We start from the raw sequence: 25,684 nt of genomic DNA on the forward strand, positions 1-25,684 counted from the left end.
ATCATTTGGCAGCTGTGATTAATTAAGAGATGTCTAGAAATGTCATTATATTCTGAGTATGCAGGTATGTACCCAGAGAAGATTTTCCTGGTAGTCACTGGGGAGTGTAGCATAAATTCTTCATGAAATTTTTTACTCTACCATCAATCATCTTTTCCTGATTATAATAAGTGCATCCTTCCCCTTGTCCCAGTTATTCTATTCATTATTTGATGCTATGTTTCTAATTTTTTAGTAGATGCTATCTTTCAATGTTGACATGATTTATGATTAGAAAAGGCAGCTTGTAATATATTTTAACCAGTGAATTAAAACACCTGTTACCTTTTAAGGGGTTCAATGTTGCTAATCCATACATCAAAAGAATAAATGCATGTTTAGAGTAAGGTAAGAATGATACATCATAGTGCTCGTGCTCAGAAAACAAAATCCTCAACCAGCGAGTATGCCATGCAGGTCATATAATGCCAGCCATATTCATTGTTAATGGAAACGCTATCAATAAGTACTGTCAAAATAATACCTTAATTGGGCTAATGCAATATAGTAAAATATTCATACAAAATGAAGCATGTCCTTAAAGAAGACACATGCTCAGTAAACACCAGTATTTTGCATCTTATGATAATGTTATTGTGGTTAGAGCCCTCTCGTCTGACTCTTAGAAACCTTATGTGCAGTAGAACAAAATCCTTTCCTATCTTGCACTATCCTTACAAATATTATGTGTACGATGATTGTTGCAGCCCTTATGACAATCCATGTCACTGAGAATGTCCCCTCTTTCACTGGCACTCTGCTTTGTCAAAGGCGCTCTGGTGACATGATGGGTTATGAACTGAACTGAAAACCAGGGCAGTGGTTTAAACCCACCGAATGCTCCATAGCAAGATGAGGCTGTGTGCTCCTGTACAGATTTAAAGTCTCAGACACCCCAAGGGGTAGATCTCCTCTGTCTTCAGGGTCACTATCAGTCAGAATCGACTTGATGTCAGTGAGCCAATTTGTTTGTTGTTGTTGTTGTTGTTCCATTTTGCCAAGCATAATGTCTTTTTCTATGGATTGGCCTCTTTACTGATAACACGTGCCAATAATCTGAGACAAATGGCAACATCCTCCCTTCTCAGGGACATGGTGGCTGTACTTCCTCCAACAGAGATGTGGCTGTGCACCTGGCAGACACAGGAATTGTAGTCTGCTTCAGAAATGCGCCATCATTCAAACACATCACCTCTTTCCCAGTTTCTTTAGTAACTGTTTAGCTTCCATATGCATATGAAACAATTGAAAATACCAGAGTCAGGGACCCTATTGTGTTCAAAGTGAATTCTTCAATAACTTTAAAAAGTCGTGGGCAATGTGTCTTTTGATTTCTTGATTGCTGCTTCCATGAGCATTGATTGAAGATCCAAATAACATGAAATCCTTGATAATATCAGTCTTTTTTTTTTTTTTGGTACTGTTATTTTATTTTATTTTTTGTGATCTGAGGGGTTTCTTAATCATTTTATTAGGGGGCTCATACAACTCTTATCACAATCCACACATACATCAATTGTGTAAAGCACATTTGTACATTCATTGCCCTCATCATTCTCAAAACATTTGCTCTCCACTTAAGGCCCTGGCATCAGGTCCTTGTTTTTCCCCCTTCCTCCCTGCTCCCACCCCTCATGAGCCCTCGATAATTTATAAATTATTATTTTGTCATATCTTTCCCTGTCTGACATCTCCCTTCACCCACTTTTCTGTTGACCATCCCCCAGCGGGGAGGTCACATGTAGATCTTTGTAATCAGTTTCCCCTTTCCAACCCACTCGACCTCTACCCTCCCAGTATCGCCACTCACACCACTGGTCCTGAAAGGATCATCCGCCCTGGGTTCCCTGGGTTTCCAGTTCCTATCTGTACCAGTGTACATCCTCTGGTCTAGCCGGACTTCAGTCTTCTCTACATCTGCTTGATGTGGTCCATGACTCACATCATCTTGCATCATCAGTGTTCCATGTATCAAGCTGTGATCTATTTGTACCCCTGTAAGAAGTCCTACATCGATGGAGTCCAAGGAGTTGTCGTATTTTTTTAATACTCAAACTGTTTCATTAATCTCTCTTTTGTTCAATCCTTTTATCGCAAACTTTGTATTCTCAAAACAAACAAGAAAACAAATCAAGAAATAAATGATGATAAGACAAGCGAGAGCGGCATAGAAGATGAGTAGCAAGGCAATAATGATTGACTCTGTAACAATGCCCTCTCGGGCCCTTCCTCTTGCTCTGTAACACTATCTAGTTCCTGGACCTGTGTCCGCCTCTCCTCTGCAATGTGAGAAGCATCTCCAGCAAGCAGAATTCTAAGATTCCATTTCTCCTGGGTTAATTGCTACCTCCAGAAACTGATACAAGAATCAAAGAAGGGAATGCTTTATGCAAGCTGTGCCAGACACAATGATGCAGCCCTCAGGTCCCCTTTTAACAAGGGGCCTCTAGCTCAGCTGTGAGAAGCATGGTTAGTGGATAGCCTCCAGCTGTTAGCTTCTTCAAGGTTGCCCTCCGCTTATGAGTCGAGGTCATTCATCTAGCATTGGCTTTCAGCCAAAAACTAATTCAATCTCAGGAAAAGGAACTAGTCACTTTTGCCTAGCACAGCCTTCTGTAACATAAATCTTTGCTTCAGAGCTCCCCGCCAGGTGGACTGGGAGTCTCCGTTCTGCAAAGCAGTTTGAATGCCTCACCCCCCTTAATAGATGTTAATTTCTCATTAAGCTATTGCAGCCCTAAGTCTGTCTCAGGGGCTGACTGCTGGATAACCCAATGGGCACAACTAGAACCAGAAGTGGCCTGAGAAGATTGGTAGTAAAATGGAGTTTGGAGACTGTCACTGCCCACTGCCTATCCATGTAGGCCCCACTCAGAATAGCCCAGGCATAGCCACTGGCACAAGGAGGCTGGCCCATTTTTTCCCATAGTAACCTGGTAGAACTTGCTTGTAGTGTATCCCAGGTAGAGTGATATTTCAGGTATTTGAAATTTTTAAAAGGATATAATGTAATCATAATGGAATTGGATGGTTTTTACTAAAGACATGTAATGAACTGGGTGAGAGCTATTAACAAACAATTCCAAGTTAAGAGTGAGAACAAGAGAATCTCTTTGACAAAATCCCTGCCTCCTACAGCCAGCAAGAGGAAAAGATGAGAATCCACTCTGGTATTCGGTCTTCAAGAGTGGATTAACTTCAGAGGTGGTTGAGGCAGGGTTCTAGTGCCACAGTCTATGCCCTGTTTAGGGCATATACTGAGACCTCATCACTGGATGTGCTGATGTCTTGGTAGGTACTCCTATGTATTTGCCTCCCCACCATGTTCTGAATCTTTGGGTCCTATGGAATGGACTTACTCCTCCTCATTAAAAACCAGCACTCTCCTGATATGAAAAGCTAACACAAGGATTTTTCCCTCATGCAAACCAATTGCTGCTCCCAAAGAAGCAGCCATGGCCTTTGTCACTGCCTGATAGGCCTTAATGCAGAACTGCAACTGAGGAAGCGCTTGACCCAATAAGGAGAGAAGTAGAGTGTACAACAAAGGACGTATGACACCCAACCTGCAGGCACAGATTAACATGTGGAGTGTTCGTGGAATGCAGTGAAGAGTCCCAGATTATAACATAGATAAGGGAGAGTTCACTGACTTCTCTACATAAGGGTGGTGCACATCTGTTGGCACGGTTGTCCTTGGCGCCTGAGAAGTCTTGACTCTGATGAGTAAGGCTAAAATGTCTGAATTGCTGTGGCAGATGGTAGAGGAAAGGATTAAAGGGTTCGGGGAATTGGCCTGATGGAACAGTTAGAGGATGTGAGAGCACAAAACAAAAAAGATTACATTCCTTAGAAGGCCTAAAGGAAACACTATTCACCCAGACCATAAGAAGTCTGCTGGTGGGAGAATCGTTAGCAACTCTAAAATCCTTGGTGATAATCCTCCTCTGCACGCCAAGTCTGATGGTGGAGACCATTAGGAAAAATTGGTTTGCTGATAGCAAAGGGCAGGACAGGGCCCTGAAGCAATAAAGGCTAGGTGGTGTCATTTAACTGCCAGAAACCAGAGGATTATAGTTATTTCAGTGAACAACAAAAGCAGAAATGGCCGCCAAGGGTGCTGACCAATCAAGCAATGGAGGTACCTAATAGAACATTGCATCCTCGGGAACAAAAATAGCATGCATCTATCAAGGGAACTATTTAATATAGATAAGAAAGAATGGATAAACTGAGAGTAGTTGCCCCCAAGAAGATGTAAGGATCCTTCACCAAAAATCTTGGTCATGGTTCATACCAGAACCTATGGGCTAAACAGGAGACCAAATCCCTGAGGAAGGACCCTGCATGGTAAAAGTGCATAGCATCACAATAGATCCGTGGTCACTTACCTCATTGACAATGCATTGAGAAGGAGCAATACCCAAATAATTGTTTGTTTTTTAATTTTTCATTCTTTTCAATCATTTTATTGGGGACTCATGTAGCTCTTATAACATTCCATTGATCAATTGTATCAAGCATATTTGTACCTATGTTGCCATATGTCCCAAATGTTTAAGGACATAGAGTTCAATTCATTATTGATACCTGGAGATATGAAGTGCCATCTTGTTTGCTTTTTCAGAGCAAAGTGATAAATGGAGTTTTGGCCAATGGCTGCCTGCATGGATGGATGGATGGATGGATGGATGGATGGATGGATGGATGGATGGATGGAGTCTGAACACCTATCCAATAGTAATGGCTCTAATTCCCCAGTGCAACATTGGGACTGGCATATTGAGAGTTGAAGAAGCCTCATATTTGGTCTGTGACATAAGGGTTACCCTATTACGAACAGTCAAGTGGAAGCTTATCAGTAGCACATCTGGAGTGAATGCCAGAGATTAGTGCCTTTTCTAAATGTTTGAGGATTGCAGGGACACATGTCAATAATTCACCATTTAACACTACAATACAGCTCATGAAAACGTTTTAAACTTGGTACTGGAAGACAGTTGTTTTTAATATTGATTACATGGTACCGAACTGTGCTCAATCTAAGTTAATTATTCCCCCACTTCTGCGACAGGACTCTTTTTGGTATTGTATATAATTTCCTGTGAATCATGAGGTTTTCTATTTTGGTTAGCACTATTTCCAGCCTGTCTCAGCACAAGACACCCTTATCTCTGTTCTTCTAAGGTGGGTCTTTCCCTACCTCTCTATATTTTTCTCATATGTATGTGCTGATTTATGTACCACTGCGTGTTATCAGGGGAACTTCTTGAGATGTCTGGAATTAGGTTCTCAGCTGTCTTCTCTCTGGCCCTCTGACCTGAAAACTCCAGAGGTTTTGGCCTCCCCAGATAAGGCTCCATCATCTCCACTGGTATCTACAAAAAACTGCCTAGGTTCTCCTCTCCAAACTACGGGTTAGAAATTCAGTCAACAATTAGCATAATCATATGACTTACCTCATTTGTTGTTCATATTTCAAGAATCATTGTAATTCATTAAAATTGTTTGTTATATATGAGCAATTTATTTTCTGGAGATTTTATTTGTTATTTTAGTGGGAAGATAACCCCTTCTTTGTCAGTAGCAAGTATTTCCTAATACAAATACTTAAGAAATACTGATTTTCTATTGAAATTCTAGGTATAGATTTTCTATTATCACTTTATTAAAGTAAGTCTCTAAAAGACACTTTCCATTAACATCATCAATTTTGTTCTACCTTATTCTATAAAAGTGGAAAGTGAGAAAAAGAAATCTAAACAGCAGAGATTTTCACTGCTGCTCCAATTCATAATATTCTTCTTTAAATAGTAACTAGATTTTGAGGTTTGCTGCCTAAAATATATTTCTTAGAATAACTTTAATCATTATTTTCAGTAAGTCTACCTTATTCAAGAGAGGAAAGCTAGTTCCCCAAAGGAATATTTATAAATATGTTCTCTAAGCCAGGGAAGTAGTAATTTCCAAGCTTCTATCCCAGTGAGTAAATCAACTATGAAACCCACAAGAACCTTTTGCTGTAGAGTTAATTCAAACCTTCAATAAAGATGGATTTATCCAACTAGCATTAAAGTTTACTTTGACTAAACAAATATATACTGACTCTGTTATGTACAAAGTCCCACAGTGCCAGGAGTAGAATGGGGCAGGCCCACTCCTTAAGGGATGGTCATTGTTGCTGTAGGTCATTTAAATCACTTTTTGTTCAAGAAAACATGCTCAGTGGCATGACTGGGGAGTCCGAGTAACCCTCATTTAGGAACAGATTGTCATTGTTGCTAGATTGAAAAGATCATGGTTTGGATCAGGTGCACCTTAGTCCTCAAAGTGATATCCTTGCTCTTCAACATTTTAAAGAGGTCTTAAGCAGCAGATTTATCCATGCAATATATCATTTGATTTTTTTTGAGTGCTGCTTCTATGAGCATTGATTTTATATCCAAGCAAAATGAAATCTTTGGCAACGTCAATATTTTCTCTTTATCATAATGCTATTTATTTGACTAGTTGTGAGAACTTCTGTTTTCTTGACATTGAATAGTAATTCATACTGAAGGTTGCAGTCCTTACTGTTCATCCGGAAGTACTTCAAGTCTTCCATGCTTTCAGCAAGCAAGGTTGTGTGATCTGTATATTGCAGATTGTTAATAAATCTTCCAATCCTGTTGCTGTGTTTTTCTTCATGCAGTTCAACCTCTCTTATTACATGATCAGCATACAGATTAAAGAAGGATGATACAAGGATGCACCCTAATGCACACCTCTCCTGATTTTGCACCATGCCGTATTCCCTTGTTCTGCAAGAACTACTGCCTTTTGAACTATGTCCGAGTTTCCTGTGAGCGCAATGTGTTCTCTAACTCCCATTTTTCTCAGTGCTATCCATAGTTTGTTATGACCACGCAGTCACTCAAGCTAACATCTTTCTGATAATTTCTGCCTGGAGCTGAGTTTCATGTGATGGCAGCATTGTTGAGCAAATAATCAGAGAAACTGGATTATACAAGGAGGAATTAGGCATCAGGATTGGAAGAAGGGTTATGAACAACCTTCAGAATGTAGATGAAATGCTTGCTGAAAATGAGGAGTTGACACTGATGAAGATCCGAGATTGCAGTGGTCAGTATGGATTACAACTCAATGTGAAGAAAACATTAATTGTCACAAGTGGACCACTTGACCAATTTGTAGCTTCTTAATACATGGGGGGAATGTAAGCTATCGAGGATTTTGTCTTTCTTGGGTTTATAATCAATCAGTGCTCATGGAAGCAACAGTACAGATATCAAATAATGCATTGCATTGGTTAAATCTGCTGCAGAAGACCTCTTTTAAGTATTGAAAAGCAAGAATGTTACTTTGAAGACTAAGTTGTGCCAAGCCATGGTATGTTCATTTTTTTTTTTTTTTGGCATGTGGAATTTGGATAGTGAATAAGGATGACAGAAGCAGAGTCAATGCATTTGAACTATGGTTTTGGTGAAGAATATTCAAAGTTCAAGGACTGCCAAAGAACAAACTGTCTTGGAAGAAGTACAGTCAGAATGCTCCTCAGAGGCAAGGTTGTCTCATGTATTTCGGACATGTTATCAGAAGAGACCAGTCCCTGGAAAAGGAAACCATGCTTGGTAAAGTACAAGGGCAGGTTGAAGAGAGAAAAACCTTCAGCAAAGTGAATTGCATAGTGGCTGCAACCCCGGGCTCAGCTATAAGAACAATAGTGAGGGTGTTGCAGGACTGGGCAGTGTTTCCTTCTGTTGTGAGTCAGAACTGACTGGAAGGCACCTAACAAAAACATATATATTAGCTACGAGTAAATAAACTATATATTTTGTAAGTTCACTTTTACATATATGACCTTTCATATAAATAAATAAATAAGCAAAAAATAATAAAATAGCAGTTTTAAGCAAATTTAGATAAATAATTACTATAGATTATATATTGTCAGTCATTTATAATTTCTGGCTCCATTCTGAAAAGAACGTAAAAACTTCTTACCTATTTTTCTATTAAGTTTAAGTCCTCAATATAAATTTTTAGATTATTTTTTTCCTTTTAAGATAACAAAATTTTGAATTTATTATAAATTTATATCATCAAGCATCCCTATAGGAATAGCAATAAATTAAGATGCAATCTCAGAAAATAACATTTCAGAAAGAAGATTTAGCTCAGTGTTTCTCAAAGGGGCAATGACACCCCTAGAGAGCTCTAGAAAAACCAAGGGAGGCTTCAAAAGCCAATACCTACCCTGTATCCAGGATTATGTGCTATCGCACACAAATTTCTCATTGCCAAGAGGACAATGAGTGATTTTTTTTTCCTGAAAATCAGGCAGTAGGTCAATACTTTTGGAAATCTATGGTAACTAATTGATAAAAAAATTCATCTTTTAAAAAGTAACCATATCATTTTTCATGTCACAGAAAACACTACCAATATTTTGAAGAGGAGAAGGTAACTGTTTTGAAGAGTCTCTCACCTCAACTGTTATGTAGATACATATGAATTCTTTTCAGTTGCTGATGAAAAGCATTGTTCAAATCAGTGGTAAGGTGAGTGTAGGAGGCCTGGTAGGGTGTGAACAAGAGTAATGTAACCGAGAGGAATTACTGAAGGCTGAGCATGATAGTGGGACAAGAGGAAAGTAAAAGAAAATAGAGGAAAGAACTAGGAAGCAAAGGGCATTTATAGAGTTCTACATAAAAGCATGTATATATGTAAATATATTTATATATGAGGGTGGGGAAATAGATCTGTGTGCATATATTTATAGGTTTAGTATTAAGGCAGCAGATGGACATTGGGCCTCCACTCAAGTACTCCCTAAATGCAAGACTACTTTGTTACATTAAACTGGCATACCATGATGCTCACGTTCCAACACAATTGCTGAAGACAGAGTGAGTACATAAGCAAATGTGGTGAAGAAAGCTGATGGAGCCCGGCTATCAAAAGATATACTATCTAGGGTCTTAAAGGCTTGCAGGTAAACAAGTGGCCATCTAGCTCAGAAGCAACAAAGCCCACATGGAAGAAGCACACCAGCCTGTGTGATCCCGAGGTGCCAAAGGGATCGGTTATCAGTAATCAAAGAACAAAAAATCATATCATTGTGTGCTTACCTTCCCGATAAGATCAATGAAGACAAATGGGTGCATAAGCAAATGTGAAGAAAGCTGATGGTGCCCGGCAATCAAAAGATAGAGTGTCTGGGGTCCTAAAGGATTGGAGGTAAACAAGTGACCATCTAGCTGAGAAACAACAAAGCCCACATGGAAGAAGAAGACCAGCCTGTATAATCACTAGGTGTCAAAGGAATCAGATATCAGGCATCAAATAACAAAAAATCAAATCATTGTGAATGAGGGGCGGTGCAAAGTGGGGACCCAAACCCATCTGTTGGCAACTGGACATCCCCTTACAGAAGGGTTGTGGGAGGAGACGAGCCAGTCAGGGTACAGTGTAGCAACAATGAAACCTACAGTTTTCCTCTAGTTCCTGAATGCTTCCTCCCTACTTACTATCGTGATCCCAATCCTACTTTATAAATCTGGCTAGACCAGAGGATGGACACTGGTACACATAGGAACTGGAAACACAGGGAATCCAGGAGAGATGATCCCTTCAGGACCAGTGGTGAGAGTGATTATACCGGGAGGGTGAAGGGAAGGTGAGGGACAAAGGGGGAACCGATTACAAGGATCTACATATATAACCTCCTCCCTGGGGTCTACAGAAAAGTAGGTGAAGGGAGACATTGGACAGTGTAAGATATGACAAAATAATAATAATTTATAAATTATCAAGGGTTCATGAGGGAGAGGGCAGTGGGGAGGGAGTGGGGGAAATGAGGAACTGATACCAAGGGCTCAAGCAGAAAGCAAATGTTTGGAGAATGATGATGGCAACAAATGAACAAATGTGCTTGACACAATGGATGTATGTATGGATTGTGATAAGAGTTGTATGAGCCCCCAATAGAATGATTTTTTTAAAAAGCATTGTTCAATATTTCAACTATTTCAAGAATTTTTTTAGAACTGAAATGCATTGTTTTGAGTTTTTTTTTTAATTAATCAATTTATTGGGGCTCATACAATTCATCACAATACATAGATCAATTGTGTAAAGCACATCTATACATTTGTTGCCCTCATCATTCCCAAAATTCTCTTGCCTCGGGTTCCCGGAATATACTATATGTACATAAAATGTTACTTTTAACTAAAGTAACTAATTTTGAATCATATTTAATCCCTTGGTTTTTTAATTCTTCCAAACATGTGAAGGGATACAAAAAACAAAACAAAAATAAGCTCCATTTGGTGGAGTTTTATTAGTATGCTAGGTGAGCATCAAGCAACTCACTCAGAGTTAGTGCACCCAGTGGCATCACCTGGGAAAGTTCTCTCTTGTCACAGTAAATTTTTCGTAAAGCAGTTTCACTCAAACATCTGTCAACTTCCTGGGTGGACAAAAATGTCAACAAAATTCATGTAGTTGTTTTAAAGACCTACAATGGACCATTGAAGGGTTGGGGACTATTTATTTAAAGGGATTGACTACTGAATTATATGCCAATAAAACTATTAAAAAGTCATATTCCTACTATAAAACATCTATATGAAAAGAAGAGTTATTAGAGACCAGAATTTGTGAAAATTATGAATTTAGAGTGAAAGAATAATTGCCCCATAGGGATCTGGGAAATGACTCGTGATTTGTGTCCCCCTGAACTCTATTTAGAAGACTTGGTGGTTTAGTAGTTACTCATTGGCCTGAGATCAGTAGTCAATTCAAAACCAGCAGCATCTCCACATGAGAAAGACCATGGACCTTCTACTCAAGAGTCTCAGAAACCCACAAGGAGGAGGTCACTATAAATCAGCATTGACTCAATGGCAGTGAGATCTCTACTTGATTAAATGGCGTATTTACAAGGAAGTATGTATGTTGGAGAGGAGGGGGATGATAACTGGGTTATATGTTGAACTGTTAACTGTAACGCTCTATGGGAGAAAGATGAGGTTATTTGCTCCTATAAAGATTTACAGCTTTGGAAAACCTCCGTCAGAATCTAGTCAATGTCAGCCGGTTTCAGTAGTTATATCAGAGTATAATTCAATAGTTCAATCGTATTAAAGCGTTATATAATGCAAATATAGAGTTGTTGTTATTCTCCAGTACATTCCAAATGTTGGTGTCCATATGAATCCCCTGAGCATCTTTTTTTTCCTCAACTTTCATTGGGGACTCTTACATCTCTTATCACAATCCACACATTCATCCAATGTATCAAGCACTTTTGCACCAATGCTGTCATCATCATTTTCAAAGCATTCTCTTCCCACTTGAGCCCTTGATATCAGCTCCCCATTTCTTCCCCCACCCTCCCCATCTGCCCTCTCTCACAAACCCTTGATAAGTTATATATTATTATTTTCATAGCTTACATCGTCCTCTGACACACCTCACCCACTTTTCCATTGTCCATCCCTCTGAGAGAGGGTTATAGGTTGATCCTAGTGATAGATTGACCCTTTTCCCCCCCATATTCCCCTAATCCTTCTGGTATTCTACTCTCATTGTTGACCCTGAGGGGGTTATCTCTCCCAGATTCCCTGTGTTATGGGCTCTTGTCTGTAGCAGTGTGCATGTTCTGGTCTAATCCCATTTATAAGACAGAATTGAGGTCATGATAGTGGGGGGCAGGAAGCACCAAAGATCTAGAGGAAGGTTGTGTGTTTCCTCTGTGCTACACTGCACACTGACGGGCTCATCTCTTCCCTGTGACCCCTCTCTGAGGGGATATCAATTGTCTACAGCTGGGAATTGGGTCTCCACTCCATGCCCCGCCCCCACCCTCCTCCATTCACATTGGGTCTTAGATGTCTGATACCTGATCCCATCAACACCTCATGATCACACATGCTGGTGTGCTTCTTATATGTGGGCTTTATTGCTTCTAAGCCTGATGGCCTCTTGTTTATCTTCAAGCCTTTAAGACCCCAGATGCTATACCTTTTGATAGCCAGGCATCATTAGCTTTCTTCACCACATTTGCTTATGCACCCATTTTGTCTTCAGTGATCATGTCTGGATGGTGAGTGTCACAAAATGCCAAATTGTTGACAAAGTGTTCTTGTGTTGAAGGAGTACTTGAGTCGAGGCCCAATGTCCATCTGAAACCTTAATTCTTAACATATAGGTATGAGTACATAGTTCTATTCCCCTCTCATTATATACATATTTACATATGTACATGCCTATATTTAGACCTCTATAAGTGTCGTTTGCCTCCTGGTTCTTTCGTCCATTTCCTTTTACTTTCCTCTAGTCTCACTATCATGCTCAGTCTTCATTCAGGTTTAGTAATTCCTCGCTGCTACATTGCCCTTGATTAAGCCCCACTAGGCATCCTGCGTCCTTCTCTCCATTGAATTTAGTTCACTTGTTGTTCCCCTGTCCCTGGGTTAGTTCCCCCTGCCCATCTTCTTTCCTCCACCTCCCCTTTTCCTGGATCTCCCTGGAACCATTGGTCCCTTCCTTTTCATTTCTGAATTGTTTATCCCACCTATCTTATCTAGATAGAAATGCGAGACATTAATAAGTGCAAAAATCAGGCAAAGCCAAACAAAACAACAAAGGAAGTCAAGACCAACAAATCAATAAAACAACAACAACACCAACAAAAGAAAGCCACTGACAAAAATGGAAAATCTATAAATAGTTCAAAGTCTGTTTGTTGGCCTTTCTGAGTGTTTCCAGTCAAGTCTGATGGGGTGTCACACTCTGTCTCTAAAGTCTATTTTTGGTATTCCTCAGGGATTTCATCACTTTGCTCCCTTGCTTTGAGCATTTTTTAATGCAAATTATGACTCAGTACACCTGGGCTGAGTATGAGATTCCACATTTTTAGGCATTTCCAGGTAATGGTGATATTGCTGCTCCATGGACCCCACTTTGAGCAACAAGAAGCAAATCACATCTCCCTCTCCCTTTCCTTTAGCGCTTAGCATTCCCTTGTGGGTCCTAATAGCTCCAAACTGTATCTTTTTACAGTACTTGGTTAAATATTAGAATTTATGTGATTAGGGAAAATGAATAATTGCTCTTCCTTTTATTGTTATGATTATATTTTAAGTAAAATTGAAGTAGTACCATTTATACCATATTTCAGGTTATTATAGCTTAAATAGGCTCTGATTGACTGCCTTACCATTTAATCACCTTTTATAGTCTTAATTTATAGTCTTGATTCTTTGTGAACATAAATTCCAAAATCCCAACAACTGACTTAGTAATAAACATTTTGGAATAATTCCCACTTAAAATTTTGGATTCCACTGTATCTTATAAACATAAACAAACAATAAATGCCTGAATATATCAAAGAAACATTACAATAGGCCACATAAAAGACTAAGATATATGGTGAGTATTTAAAATTATAGCCCAGGAACTGTACTAAATACAATTTATTCATATAGCATGTAACAATTTTGGAAAGTAACACAAATGAGAATTGAGTTATAAAGTGATTCATGGACATTGTTTATAAAATACAACTTATACACCAATAAGAATATATCATATGTCTAATACATATTCTTAAAATGCATTCTCAATCAAACACACTCACTAATCCAATATTTATTGAGCACTTTCATCTAGACAATAGAGATATAAAATTAAATATGTCATATCCCAGAATTTCTAAAACACCAAGATTATTAGAAAACAACTATCAAATCAATGTGAAATGTGTGATTAAAGTTTCTGCAACCTGCCATTAGAGTACACAGAAGTCAGAAATTCTGCTTCTTAAAATCAAGAGGCTCTGACATGGAGGCAGCCCATAAGGGAGATCATGAAAGACAAGTTATTTCCTTAAATGAAGATGGAACATATTTGCAAGGACATAGATACTGGAAAGAGGCTTTTACATTTAGGATGTAGTCAATGTGGTCCCATCTCTGGGGCTGGGTTGGGCTACAGGTGGGGACTAGAGAGGGGAATTGGAGTACCATCAAGAAGTGTAGATTTGATTTCCTAGTCTGACTCATTGGTCTTTATACAAGGTCTTGTATTATCCCAGGAGTCCACGAAGACTTTCAAGGACACACAGGCAAAATAATCAATGTCATGTAAGTTATTTTCTAAAACACATCGTCCTGAGGGTGAGACCAAAGCCTCTGGTAGTTCTCTTCCTTTCTGTTTCCTTGAAAAGAAAGTCACATTCCTCATCTCCTACATCTTAATAAAACATATTGCCCATATTTAGTCCATTTGACTCCCTGAATTAAATAAAAATGACACAATATCATTTCTCAGTATATTGAGTAAGCAAGTAAATCTAATGGCTATGTAATGAACTTCTAGCAATTCAGATGTTTTCCATTTTTTTATTTCAATAATATCAAAAGAATACAATATTATTTATAAGGAATATAATTATAATTATGTTTACCATTTAAAACAATCACTTTTTGGTAAAACACTAGGTCACTTTTCGTATATAACTTTAAATGAGTCCTAAATATTGAATGACAGTTCCAAGAAAAAGAAAACAAAATATATATTCCTTTTCCTACTTATGTATTTGAGTTGATACAGTAGATTAAGTGTTAGGATGCTAACTGTAAGACTAACGGTTCCAACACAGCTGCTCTGAGGGAGGAAGAGGAGGCTTGCCTGCTCCCATAAGTATTTACAGAGTTCTTTCCTGTCCTATAGTGTTGTCATGAGTCAGCATCAACTCAGCAACCACTGATAGCAATTGTACCAGGAGCCCAACTGGTGCAAATGTAACTGTTCAACTTCAAACCTAAAAGTTACCCAAGAGGCAAGAGAATTTTGGGAATGATGAGGGCAACAAATGTATAGATGTGCTTTACACAATTGATCTATGTATTGTGATGAATTGTATGAGCCCCAATAAATTGATTTAAAAAAAATAGTAGGGTTTGGTGGTGCTTCTGCATCAATCTTACATATGGTTTCATTCTGCCAATTAAGTCTAATGATGGGAACTTGCTGTTCCATCCCTTCCATCTGCTCCAAAATTGGTAATTTTTCAAATAAATTAACATAGAAACATAAATATTTATTTAAAGTATCTTTAGCATATTTCTTTTCCTACAGGTTATTTAATAAACTCCAGACTAAAGATGAAAAAAAAAAAGTTAGCAATTTGAACACACTGTGTGGCTGACTGGTGTTTCTGTATAGATTTTTGTTGTTAGTTGTTAGCGAGTCCATGTGAACTTAGAGAGACCCTGTGTACAATAGAAAGAAAGAAAAGCACTGCTCGGTCTTGGGCCATCCTCACAGTTGTTATGTTTGAGCCCATTGTTGGACACGTGGTGCCAATCCATCTCCTTGAGGGTCTTCCACTTTTTTCACTTACCTATTAACCAAGCATGATATCCTTGTCCAATCGTGGTCTCTCTTGATATGTCCTAAGTACGTGAAACAAAGTCTTGTCATCCTTGCCTGTAAGGAACATTCTGGTTGTATGTCTTCCAACACAAATGTGTTTGTTCTTCTGACAGTGCATGGTACTTTCAATATTCTTCATCAGCACCAAAATTCAAATACATCAATTCTCATTCAATCTTTGCTTTAAACTGTCCAGTTTCCAGATGAATACGAGGCAATGAAAAATATCATGTCCTAGATCAGGTGCATCTTGGTCCTCAAAGTGACCTTCTTGCTCTTCAACGCTTTAAAAAGTGGCAGATTTGCCCAATGCAATGGCATTTGATGTCTTGAACGCTGCTTCCATCAGCACTAATTGTGAATACAAGCAAAATAAAATCCTTAGCAAATTCAGCCTTTCCCCCAGTTATCGGGGTTTTGTCTATCGGTTTAGTTGTGAGGATCTTTATTTTCTTTATATCAAGTGTAATCTATACTGAAGGTTCCAGTCTTTTATTTTCTTCACCTAGGTTTGTTAGCAGGTTTCATGTGTAACTCATTTAGGGAAAATATAGTTAAAGAAATGAGCTATATTTTCCAATGTTATTCTTTCAAGTGTTCCTCTCTCACACTTAGTGAAAAACGACTTGTTAAACCTTGTCCCATGATATCTGCTTCCTTCCTATAAGGTTTTATGGGTTAAGTTTTCAAAATAAGTTGTCAATCATTATAGAAATCTAGCTCCATTTGAAAAAAAAATGTTTACCTTCAAATTATAATAAAAGTGGAGAGACGAACTGAGTTATCATGTCACCAGCTGGAATTTACATAATTGAGAATATAATCATGAATTGTCCATACTGATATGAACTACTAGTTTGTTTTAACATGACAGAATGGATAGACTTTACTTAACAGACATAGAAAAAGGGTAGATTGTCACTACTGATTGAGCCAAATATACAAAATTACAATACTTTCCATGCAAACGTGGACTAAATATTGGTTATTCTAAAGGCAGCCATGTATCAGTAATAAAGATACCCCATACATGTTACAGACTTGAATTTTCAGTGGTTACACACCACTTGAAGTTGTTCTAAGCCACCCTCTGTATTCTTATTGGTGCCACTAATGAATAGTAGTACAATGTATTACACATTGGGATTATTTACAGTTTGAGTTCATAAAAATACTCTTTCCTTTATAGAAAATAACTAAGAGATGAATCTCGAACTTCAAACTCCTGAACCCCAAAATCTAACTAACAAACCAGATTAATGTCACTAAAGCATTCAAATGTCAATTAAATCATAAATTACACTGCTTAAGAAACTAGTTGCCTTAAAGATTTATCTAATACTCCTGATTTTGCTGTTTTCATATCATTTATCTCATACATTCTTAGGAAATTTTAGAACTCAAAAAGACATTGTTGTTGAGTATTCTTTCCTGTATAATCATCACCAATTCCTCATCCACTCATTTTCTTTTCACCAAAGATAAAACAAAATCATTTAGAAATGATCGAGGATCCACTTTATGTCTCACTCTATGATAAACAAAAAATTCACTGGTCTCTAGTCGATTCCGATTCACAACGACCTGCAGGACAGGGTAGAACTCCCCCTGTGGGTTTCTGCGAGGGTAACATTTTAGGGAATAGAAAGCCGCCCTATCTTTCTAATGCGGAGCTGCGGATGGTTTTGAACTGCTGACCTTGTGAATCGCAACCTAAAGCGCAACCACTACCCCACCAAGACTCCTCCCCTCTACTATAAGTGCCAGGAATGTAGGGGCAAGTTACAATTTGTACCATGTTGGCATTCGTGTCATTGCTTTCAAAACAGAGCATACTTAATTAGTTGCTTCAATTAAAGTTGTCTGACTGCTCTGAAAGGCTCATGTTACAATGACAGTGGATGCTATGGGGTCTTGATCTATTTGAGAAAACATGGAAGAATTCCTTGGGGCACCCTGGAATTGATGTTTAAGCTAATGTCTAGTGGATGAAGGGTTGCTTAGGCAGAGGGTGGGAAAGGAACAGAGCTGTGGAGGGCATTTAAAGCAGTGAAAGTAAAATACCCACAAGATTATAGTTCTCAGAACCAAAGAGCCACTTCAAAAATTATGACGTATAAGAACTCACTACCATCGAGTCGATGCCAACTCGTAGCTATGCAACAGGACAGCGTTGAACTGCTCCTGAGGGTTTCTGGGACTGTCCCTCCTTATAGGAGTAAAAACCCTGTCTGTCTCAGCCCAAAGTGTAACCATGGAAACATAGATAAAAAAAGAGAAATATCTAAATGATGCCTAAAGGAACTAAATAATAGTTAAAATTTTGTTTTCACAATGATACAATTGCTTGTCATAAGTTCTTTCTCCTTGGCATTAATGCTGAACCATTCATGCATACAAATTTGTCTTTGCAAACTATACATAGTGATTAAGCTTTGTGCCCTGACAGCTGTTATTCATATACAACTTGTGCTAATTTCAGTGGTGTTCTTTTCTTATAGTAATTTATCATTGTTAACTTGATCGCCGATGGAAATTACATATACAGGAAGAATGAAGATAATCAGAAATCATTACTTTCATTTTTCACTGTTTGAACAGGAGCACTTTTATAGATAAGAGAATAGCAGTTATTACAATTGAGAAAAATGCAGTCTCCATTCAAGTCTAGTTTATACCAATGAAAGAAAACCTTTAGAGGATTTCTAAGACATTAGTTTATAAAAATGTTGTAATCAAGAAGTAAAAATGATTTTGACTAGAGATAAATGGTCAGAATTAACGATTCTGTCCTACAGAATATCTTGAAATATATTTGTATGATGTGTTTTATGAGAGCAAGATAAAACTGAAGCAAGTCAACAAAACTAAATTTATATTCCATATTCTCCACATCACTACTTACGACAAAATAAGAACTCTTACCATACTTCTCCGATTGTGAGGATGGCGCAGGACTGTGAAGTGTTTCGTTCTAGTGTGCACAGAGTTACAATGGGTCAGAACCAACTTGATGGCACCTAACAATGACAAAACTTAAAAACAAAGCAGCTTTGAGAAGAAAATAAATAAGAAGACATTTGTTCCTTGAGTTATATCTTGCCTCATATGACACAATAAAATATTGAAAGTGGCAAACAAAAGCACTATATCACATGCAAGTAAAATTTTGCTGAAGATAATTTAACAATGGTTTTAGCAATACATCCAGGGAGCTGCCAGAATTTGTGTTGGATTCAGAAGAGGCCATGGCATTGGAGACACCATTGCTGATGTAAGTCAGATGGATCCTATCTTGATGTAGAGAATATCACAAAGATGTTTCGTTGTGTTTTCTTGATTATGCAAAGTCAATAAAGGTGACTATCATTTTATCATATTTTCTCAATCTGGATCCTAAGCAAATAATCAACGAATCTGGATTATAAGAGAAACATAGAAGTTGGACTATGTGAAATGCAGCACCAGGATTTGAAGAAGGCTTATTACCAACCTGTAGTATGCAGGAGACACAACCTTACTTGCTGAAAGTAGGACTTACATTTTTCAATGTAGATTGCAAATCAGTGCCAAGAAAATAAAAAATCCTCACAACTGGACCAAAAGATAACACCATGAAAAAAGCAGAAAAGATTGACATTGTCAACATTTCATCTTGCTTGGATTTACAATCAATATTCATGGAAGCTGCAGTCAACATACACAGTGACATTTTGCTTTGAGCAAATCTGCTGCACTACGAACTCTTTCAGAGGTCGAAGAGTAAGGATATCACTTTGAAGACTAAGGTGCACTTGACACAAACCATGGTATTTTCTATTGTCTCATCAGTGTATGGCATTTGGACAATAAATAAGGAAGACTGGAGAATAATGATACAGTTGAATTACAGTGTTGAAGAAGGAAAATATTGAAAGTATCATAGACTCCCAGAAGTAAAAACAAATATAATGAGTGCTGGTGGCCTGTAGGTTAGGCATTAGGCTGCTGTGGTATTTACATAATCTGTTGTCAATTTGAGACAATAGGGAAGGGGTGGTATTTAGCCTGTCAATCAGGTCGCACCTTGATGACCTCATTTGGAGGTGGTAGGGAGATAAATAGCTTGCAGGACGCAGGACACAGTCTCACTCCCTGCGAGGCATGCTTGCTGACAAGACACATGGAGCTATGCAAGAGCCCTGGAGCTGAAGGCACCACGTGGAGATACCTGCCAGCACTGAGATACCTCTACTGCCACTGAATCCACAAGACTTTCCACCCACTGGCCTGTATTCTTCCTGCCTTCAGAGTCATTGCATGTGTTTCATGAGTCTGAAGACTAATTTATAGATTGGTATAGGACATATGAGCTAATATCAGACTTATGGACTTGATCTGGACTGGGCTGGGATACTTTCTCCATATGTAATTGGTCTTGTATATAAAGCTCTTTCTTGTACACATATGAGTGTCCATGAATTTGTTCCACTAGTCAACCCAGACTAACCCAGCTGCTAACTTCAAGGTCATCAGTTCAAACCCCACAGAAACTCTAGGGAAGACAGATGACACTGTGTACCCATAAAGGTTTACATTCTCATAAGTCCTATCCAGGATCACAGAAGAAAGAATTTCTTTTTATGTAGATTAAATATTAGGCATTGATTTAAGATTTTTAACAAAACAAGATTCTGCTACTAAGACATATTGAAAATAAGTTATTTGATCATAATAATGAAAACTATGTTCTAAATCAATCATTTGTGATGAACTTTCCATATTTGTAGTCTAGGTAATTAATACAGGTGTATATTTTTAGCCTGAGTATTTTGTGTTGCAACAATATATGCAGATTTTCTTGGGTTACTGAAATTACTAGAAGAAAAAACAGCTTGCAGATGAGTACACATGTAACAAAAACTATAAATAAGGAAACAACTGGTTTCCTTCATTTTAATTCATTTAAAATCATTATGAACTGTTAGATCTTGTCTATCATAACTGGTTATTCACCTAAAGCAACATTTAGGCTTTATGCTTAAATCTTGATTGGCCATTGTCAAATAAATAAAAATGGATGCCTTAATGTCACTTCAAGGATATAAAAACCTAAACGATCACACACATGAAACTTTTATAACCATTATTTTATAAATTATTTTATAAATTATTCCTGCCCAATGGATTACAATTTTGGAAGATGGATTATCAAGGCCATTGCTTGCAAGCCTCTTTGTCTCTTATCATTTTGTTATTGCTTAGCTATTCTTAAGAATTTAATTAACAGGCATATATACCCCTGTTTTACCCTATACAGAATCTGCTTTCTGGATTGGAAGGATAACCGTCCGCATAAAGAGTGGGTACATTACTGTGACTGTTTTGAAATCATCAGTTAACTAACAAAAGAGGTGTTCATGAGCTCACCTTTAGTGAATTTAAATAGAATGAGATCATTTCAGAATTCACAGGAGGTGAAAAGTCTAAAATTGGTCATAAGAAAAAACAGTATGCACAACCACTACAAGGAAGGATTACAACCTGATGGGAGAAATTAATATTCTCAGCAGTTCTCACATGATCACCACCTAAATTACCTTGAATCTGATGCCCATTGGCATCCCTGCAACTTATTATTATTTATAAACCTAGTAATCCCTGGACTCCCAATACATATATATCTTATATTTCCTCCTTGTCAAGGCTTTGCCATTTCTTAAAATAAATTACAAAATGAAACAGGTCATTTAGTTGAAGCATACATTAGATTCCTATGGTAAAACAAATTGGGCTTTTAATACAGACTTGGTAGAATATGCAATAATCTTAACGTGCAAAATAAATACTTGAAGGGTACAGAGCTGAACAAACCAAAACGTTTAATTCCCACAATATTACATAATACGTTGCTGGGGTAACCTTTGGCTCATAGGTTTGTTTTCTGGACCATAAATAGGAAAAAAAAAAGTACTCTGGTGCCATCTCCTGGAAAGCGTGCTTCTGAAGAAATAATTGCATTTCCAGTAAGTTTCTTACTTCCTGGGAAGTTCATCTTTCCTACAATGATAAGAGAAGGGGCAGAGAAAAGCCAGCAGCAATGCCTATTTCTGATGCATAGCAAAGACGAGTACATACGACAAGTCAAAACCTCTACAATGCCTATTTCTGATGCATAGCAAAGATGAGTACATACGACAAGTAAAAACCACTACAGAATACTACTATTTTCTTGCTTTTTAGCTCTGAACCTTCAGCTTACATTGTTAATTCTATGACTTTAATAATAATACTATGTGCTAAATATAGTTATGCAGAATTAGCCTCCGATTTTCCCTTAGGAAAGTCTTTCTTAGCCTAACTTGTAGAAATACTTCCATAGAACTTGCGGGGGGAAATATTAGAATTATGCAGTCCAAGTCTGCTATTCTCTGACTTATTTTTTCTGTACTTACTTTAAAGAACTTTACTGAAGAGAAAACTGTAATCTTTTGGTCAGAATTTCAATTTCTGGATCCAATTGCTGTTACAAGGGTCATTGTTATGAGCTCTTAGGTCCTCATGCTCGAATTTAGCCCATTTCTTCACATTTTTAATTCAGTGGAACTATTATGTATTATAATGTACATTTTAACATAGCTATTATAATGCACAGTTAATTTCTTCTCTGTCTTAAGTTTGGGGTGACTTCTATGGCTTTCTTTCTCATGATAGTGAAACAACAATCATATATTTTTACATCATTGTTTTCAAGAAATTAAGCCAAACCATATACTCCATAAAATATTGCTACCTAAAACACACTTAAGGGATCATTATATCTTAATAAATCAAAAAACTGGATATCCTCCATTATCTTTGCTTTAAAGAAATATGCTCAGGACCTAAAGAATCTCTGATATAAAAGAGGTGCTCAGAGTATATTTATTAATTTGGGACATAGAAATTTATTAATTTAAAATAAAAGTTTATATACAGTTCCATCCAGAGGGGTTTTTGGTGTCTCTAGTGCATTTTTAAGGAGCCCTGGTGGCATGATGGTAATGACCAACAAGGTCAACAGTTCCAAACCACTATCTGCATCTTGGGAGAAAAATGGTTTTCTATCCCCAAAACAGCTTCAGAACCTTCCAGGGACAGTTCTGCCTTGTCCTTTAGGGGCAGCCAGTGTTGAGTCCATGGATGGGAGGGAGTGAGTACATTTTTAAGGAGCTCTGATGACAAAGGGATTAAGGGTTGAGCTGCTAACCAAATGGTCAGCAGTTAGAACCCACTAGGTGCTCCTGGGCGAAAGATGCGGCCGACTGTTTCCATAAAGATTTATAGCCATGGAAAGCCTATGGGATAGTTCCACTCTGGTGGAGTACACACAACAATCTTTACAAACTATTTCTCCTGTTAGAATATGTCTAATAAAAGGCACGCACACACAATGTATAAAATTCACTCCGTTACATATCAACTCTCGTCTGTGTAAGGCGTTGTATTGGGCCCTCTTCTTTTCTCCTCCTGCCCACTTCTCCTAAGCAATGTTAACCTTTCTAATTAGTCCCTGTATCTAATTAGTATCACTATCTATCTCTTCTAGCAACATTTCATTCTCATAATATATAGACTTGAGCTTTGGCCATTTAAACATATTCCATTTTTCTGTTAACATCGTGCCATCCTTCCAAGTGAAATCCTATGAGCCTCATACATTAGCCTACTGTTTCAGACACACACACACACACACACACACACACAGAGGATACCCTTTCTACACTTAGGGTCACGTGCCCAGTTGAAACTCTAATTTAGTCTCACCTCAAGTTCAGTAATGAGTCTCAGAGCTAAAACACCTCTCTTCACTCCATCGCTGTCTAATTTCTACTGCCATTTTAGTGGTCTGAGAGGAGCATTACCCACAAGCAACTTGTTCGAAAATACACATTCACTGTGGCGTTGGTGGATTAAAAACTCTCTGGAGAAATATGTTTGGGGAAAACTAGAGTAAAATCACCAATAAAAGGTGGACTTCATGAAAAATAGTGGAGTAGAATGATCTAGAGACTGGTCTGCCTCCCTAAAGCACAATGGAGGTGGGACACGTAATCAGAATCAATGACTTTGGAAAGCTAAGCCCTGAGCAGAGGACAATACCAGGCAGGAAGCAGCTGGTGAAGACAGCAGTTGACGATCCAGCCTAGAAGAACCAGGTGCACCATATTCATTCCCCACCACTTCGTGGCAGTGGGGATTTCTTATCCACGTAAGAGGCCCAACAAATATTGAAAGCTTACAGGCTCTGTACTTTCAGTAAAGCCTTTTGTTTGCCTGCCTCTCCAAATAGCTTAACATATAAATGATTTTTATTCTTTAAAGTCCTGATAAAGTTTCAATCAACACAAAAATGAACTTGCATGCCCTTGTCTTTGACTCTTGCTCTGAGTCCAGTTTTTGAAAACTCAGATTTGTTTTACAGTGCTATATGAGAGGTCCCTGAATGATGCCAAGTTTTGCACTTGAATATTAACCTAAAAGTTGGCCCCTTCATTGAAAATGTAAAAGAAGGTGTAGTGATCAACTTCCATGGAGCTTACAGGCAATAAAGCTGCTTTGTGGAGCAGTTCCGCCCTATAACACATGGAATTCTACCATCAGAATTGGCTTGACAGCAATGGTTTTCATTTTGTAATACATGAATACTAATACAAAAGATGTAAGATTGCATGGCTTAGCGTCCACCACTAATAATGGACAGACAGCATTTACAACTACACCGTCAATAATATTTGATACCTTTACATAGTTATAAATTCATTATTTTATTGGACATGTGAGTGTTAAGAAGAAACTTTAGTTTGTTGCTCATATTAGAAAAAAATATTATAAATTTGTTACTGGAATGATGGGACACTAGAAGCCAGCAAACACACAAATATTAGTACAAATGCATGTTTTCCTTGAAAAAAATTATCACCTTGTTCTTCAAATGATTATTTTCCTACCTAACTTTATTCTGAGATAGAAATTAAATTAATAGCATTATTCTTACTAGATTTTTAAAAATCACTGGAATGTTTTGAGTGTCTTTTCTGCCTGATTTAGACATCACCATCAAGTGTATAAGGGAAGCAAAATTATATATAGGTATAATATAGATATTTATATATGTAAATATATAAATTTAAGTACATCTGTCTATATATGTATATCTATGTAAATACAACCAGGAAGCAGAAGGACTTTGGGCCTCTACTTCAATGTTGCCTCAGTACAAGAATGATTTGTTCTAATAATGTGGCACTGTACGATACTCACCTTCCTGACATGATCGCTAAAGACAAAACAGTTACATAAGCAAATGTAATGGAGAAAGCCAATGGTACCCAGCTATTAAAGGATATAGCGCCTGGGGTCCTAAAGACTTGGAGTTAAACAAGTGGCCCTATAGCAGGGAAGCAACAAACCCCACTCGGAAGAAGAACACCAGCCTATGTGAGCATGAGGTGTCGATGGGAACAGGTATCAGAAGTTCATAAACAATCAAATTGATGACAAGGAGCATTAACAAAGTGGAAACTCACAACCCACCTGTAAGATAATTGGGCAGTCTCTCACAGAAGGGCCACACAGAAAAGATGATAAATCCTGTGTGTGGTATAGCACTGACAAAACACTTAACTATCCTCTAGTTCTTTAATATTTCTTTCCCTTACTAGCATGGTCTTTGTTTTACCTCATTAATCTTGTTAGACCTCTGTATATTCATTTGTATAATTAAGATCATTTGTTACTTGAAAGCCAAGATAGAGAACTCTTCAGAAACAGTAATGGGAATAACGATTCCTTGAGGATAAGGGAGCAGGGGGCGGTGTGGGTGGGGAGGGGGAGCTGATAACAAGGATGACTGTATAACACCACTCAAGGGGAGCAAATAGCAGATTTGTAGGTGAACAGATATATTGGATGGGGTAAAATATGCCCCCCAAAAATAAATTATAATAATATATAATAAGAGTAATAAGGGTTCTTGGGGATTAGGGTGGGGAAGGAGGGGATACAGGGGAGCTGATATCAAAAAGTTCAAGAAGAAAGAAATTGTTTGGTAACAAACCCAGGGACAAGGGAACAACAAGTGATCCAAATCGGTGGTGAGGAGTGTAGGAGGCCTGGTAGGACATGACCAAGGGTAATGTAACTGAGAGGAATTACTGTAACCCAAATGAAGACT

Source organism: Echinops telfairi, unplaced genomic scaffold (assembly GCF_000313985.2).
Source record: "Echinops telfairi isolate 266 unplaced genomic scaffold, ASM31398v2 ScPeMD7_23;HRSCAF=83, whole genome shotgun sequence".
Lineage (NCBI taxonomy): Eukaryota > Metazoa > Chordata > Mammalia > Afrosoricida > Tenrecidae > Echinops > Echinops telfairi.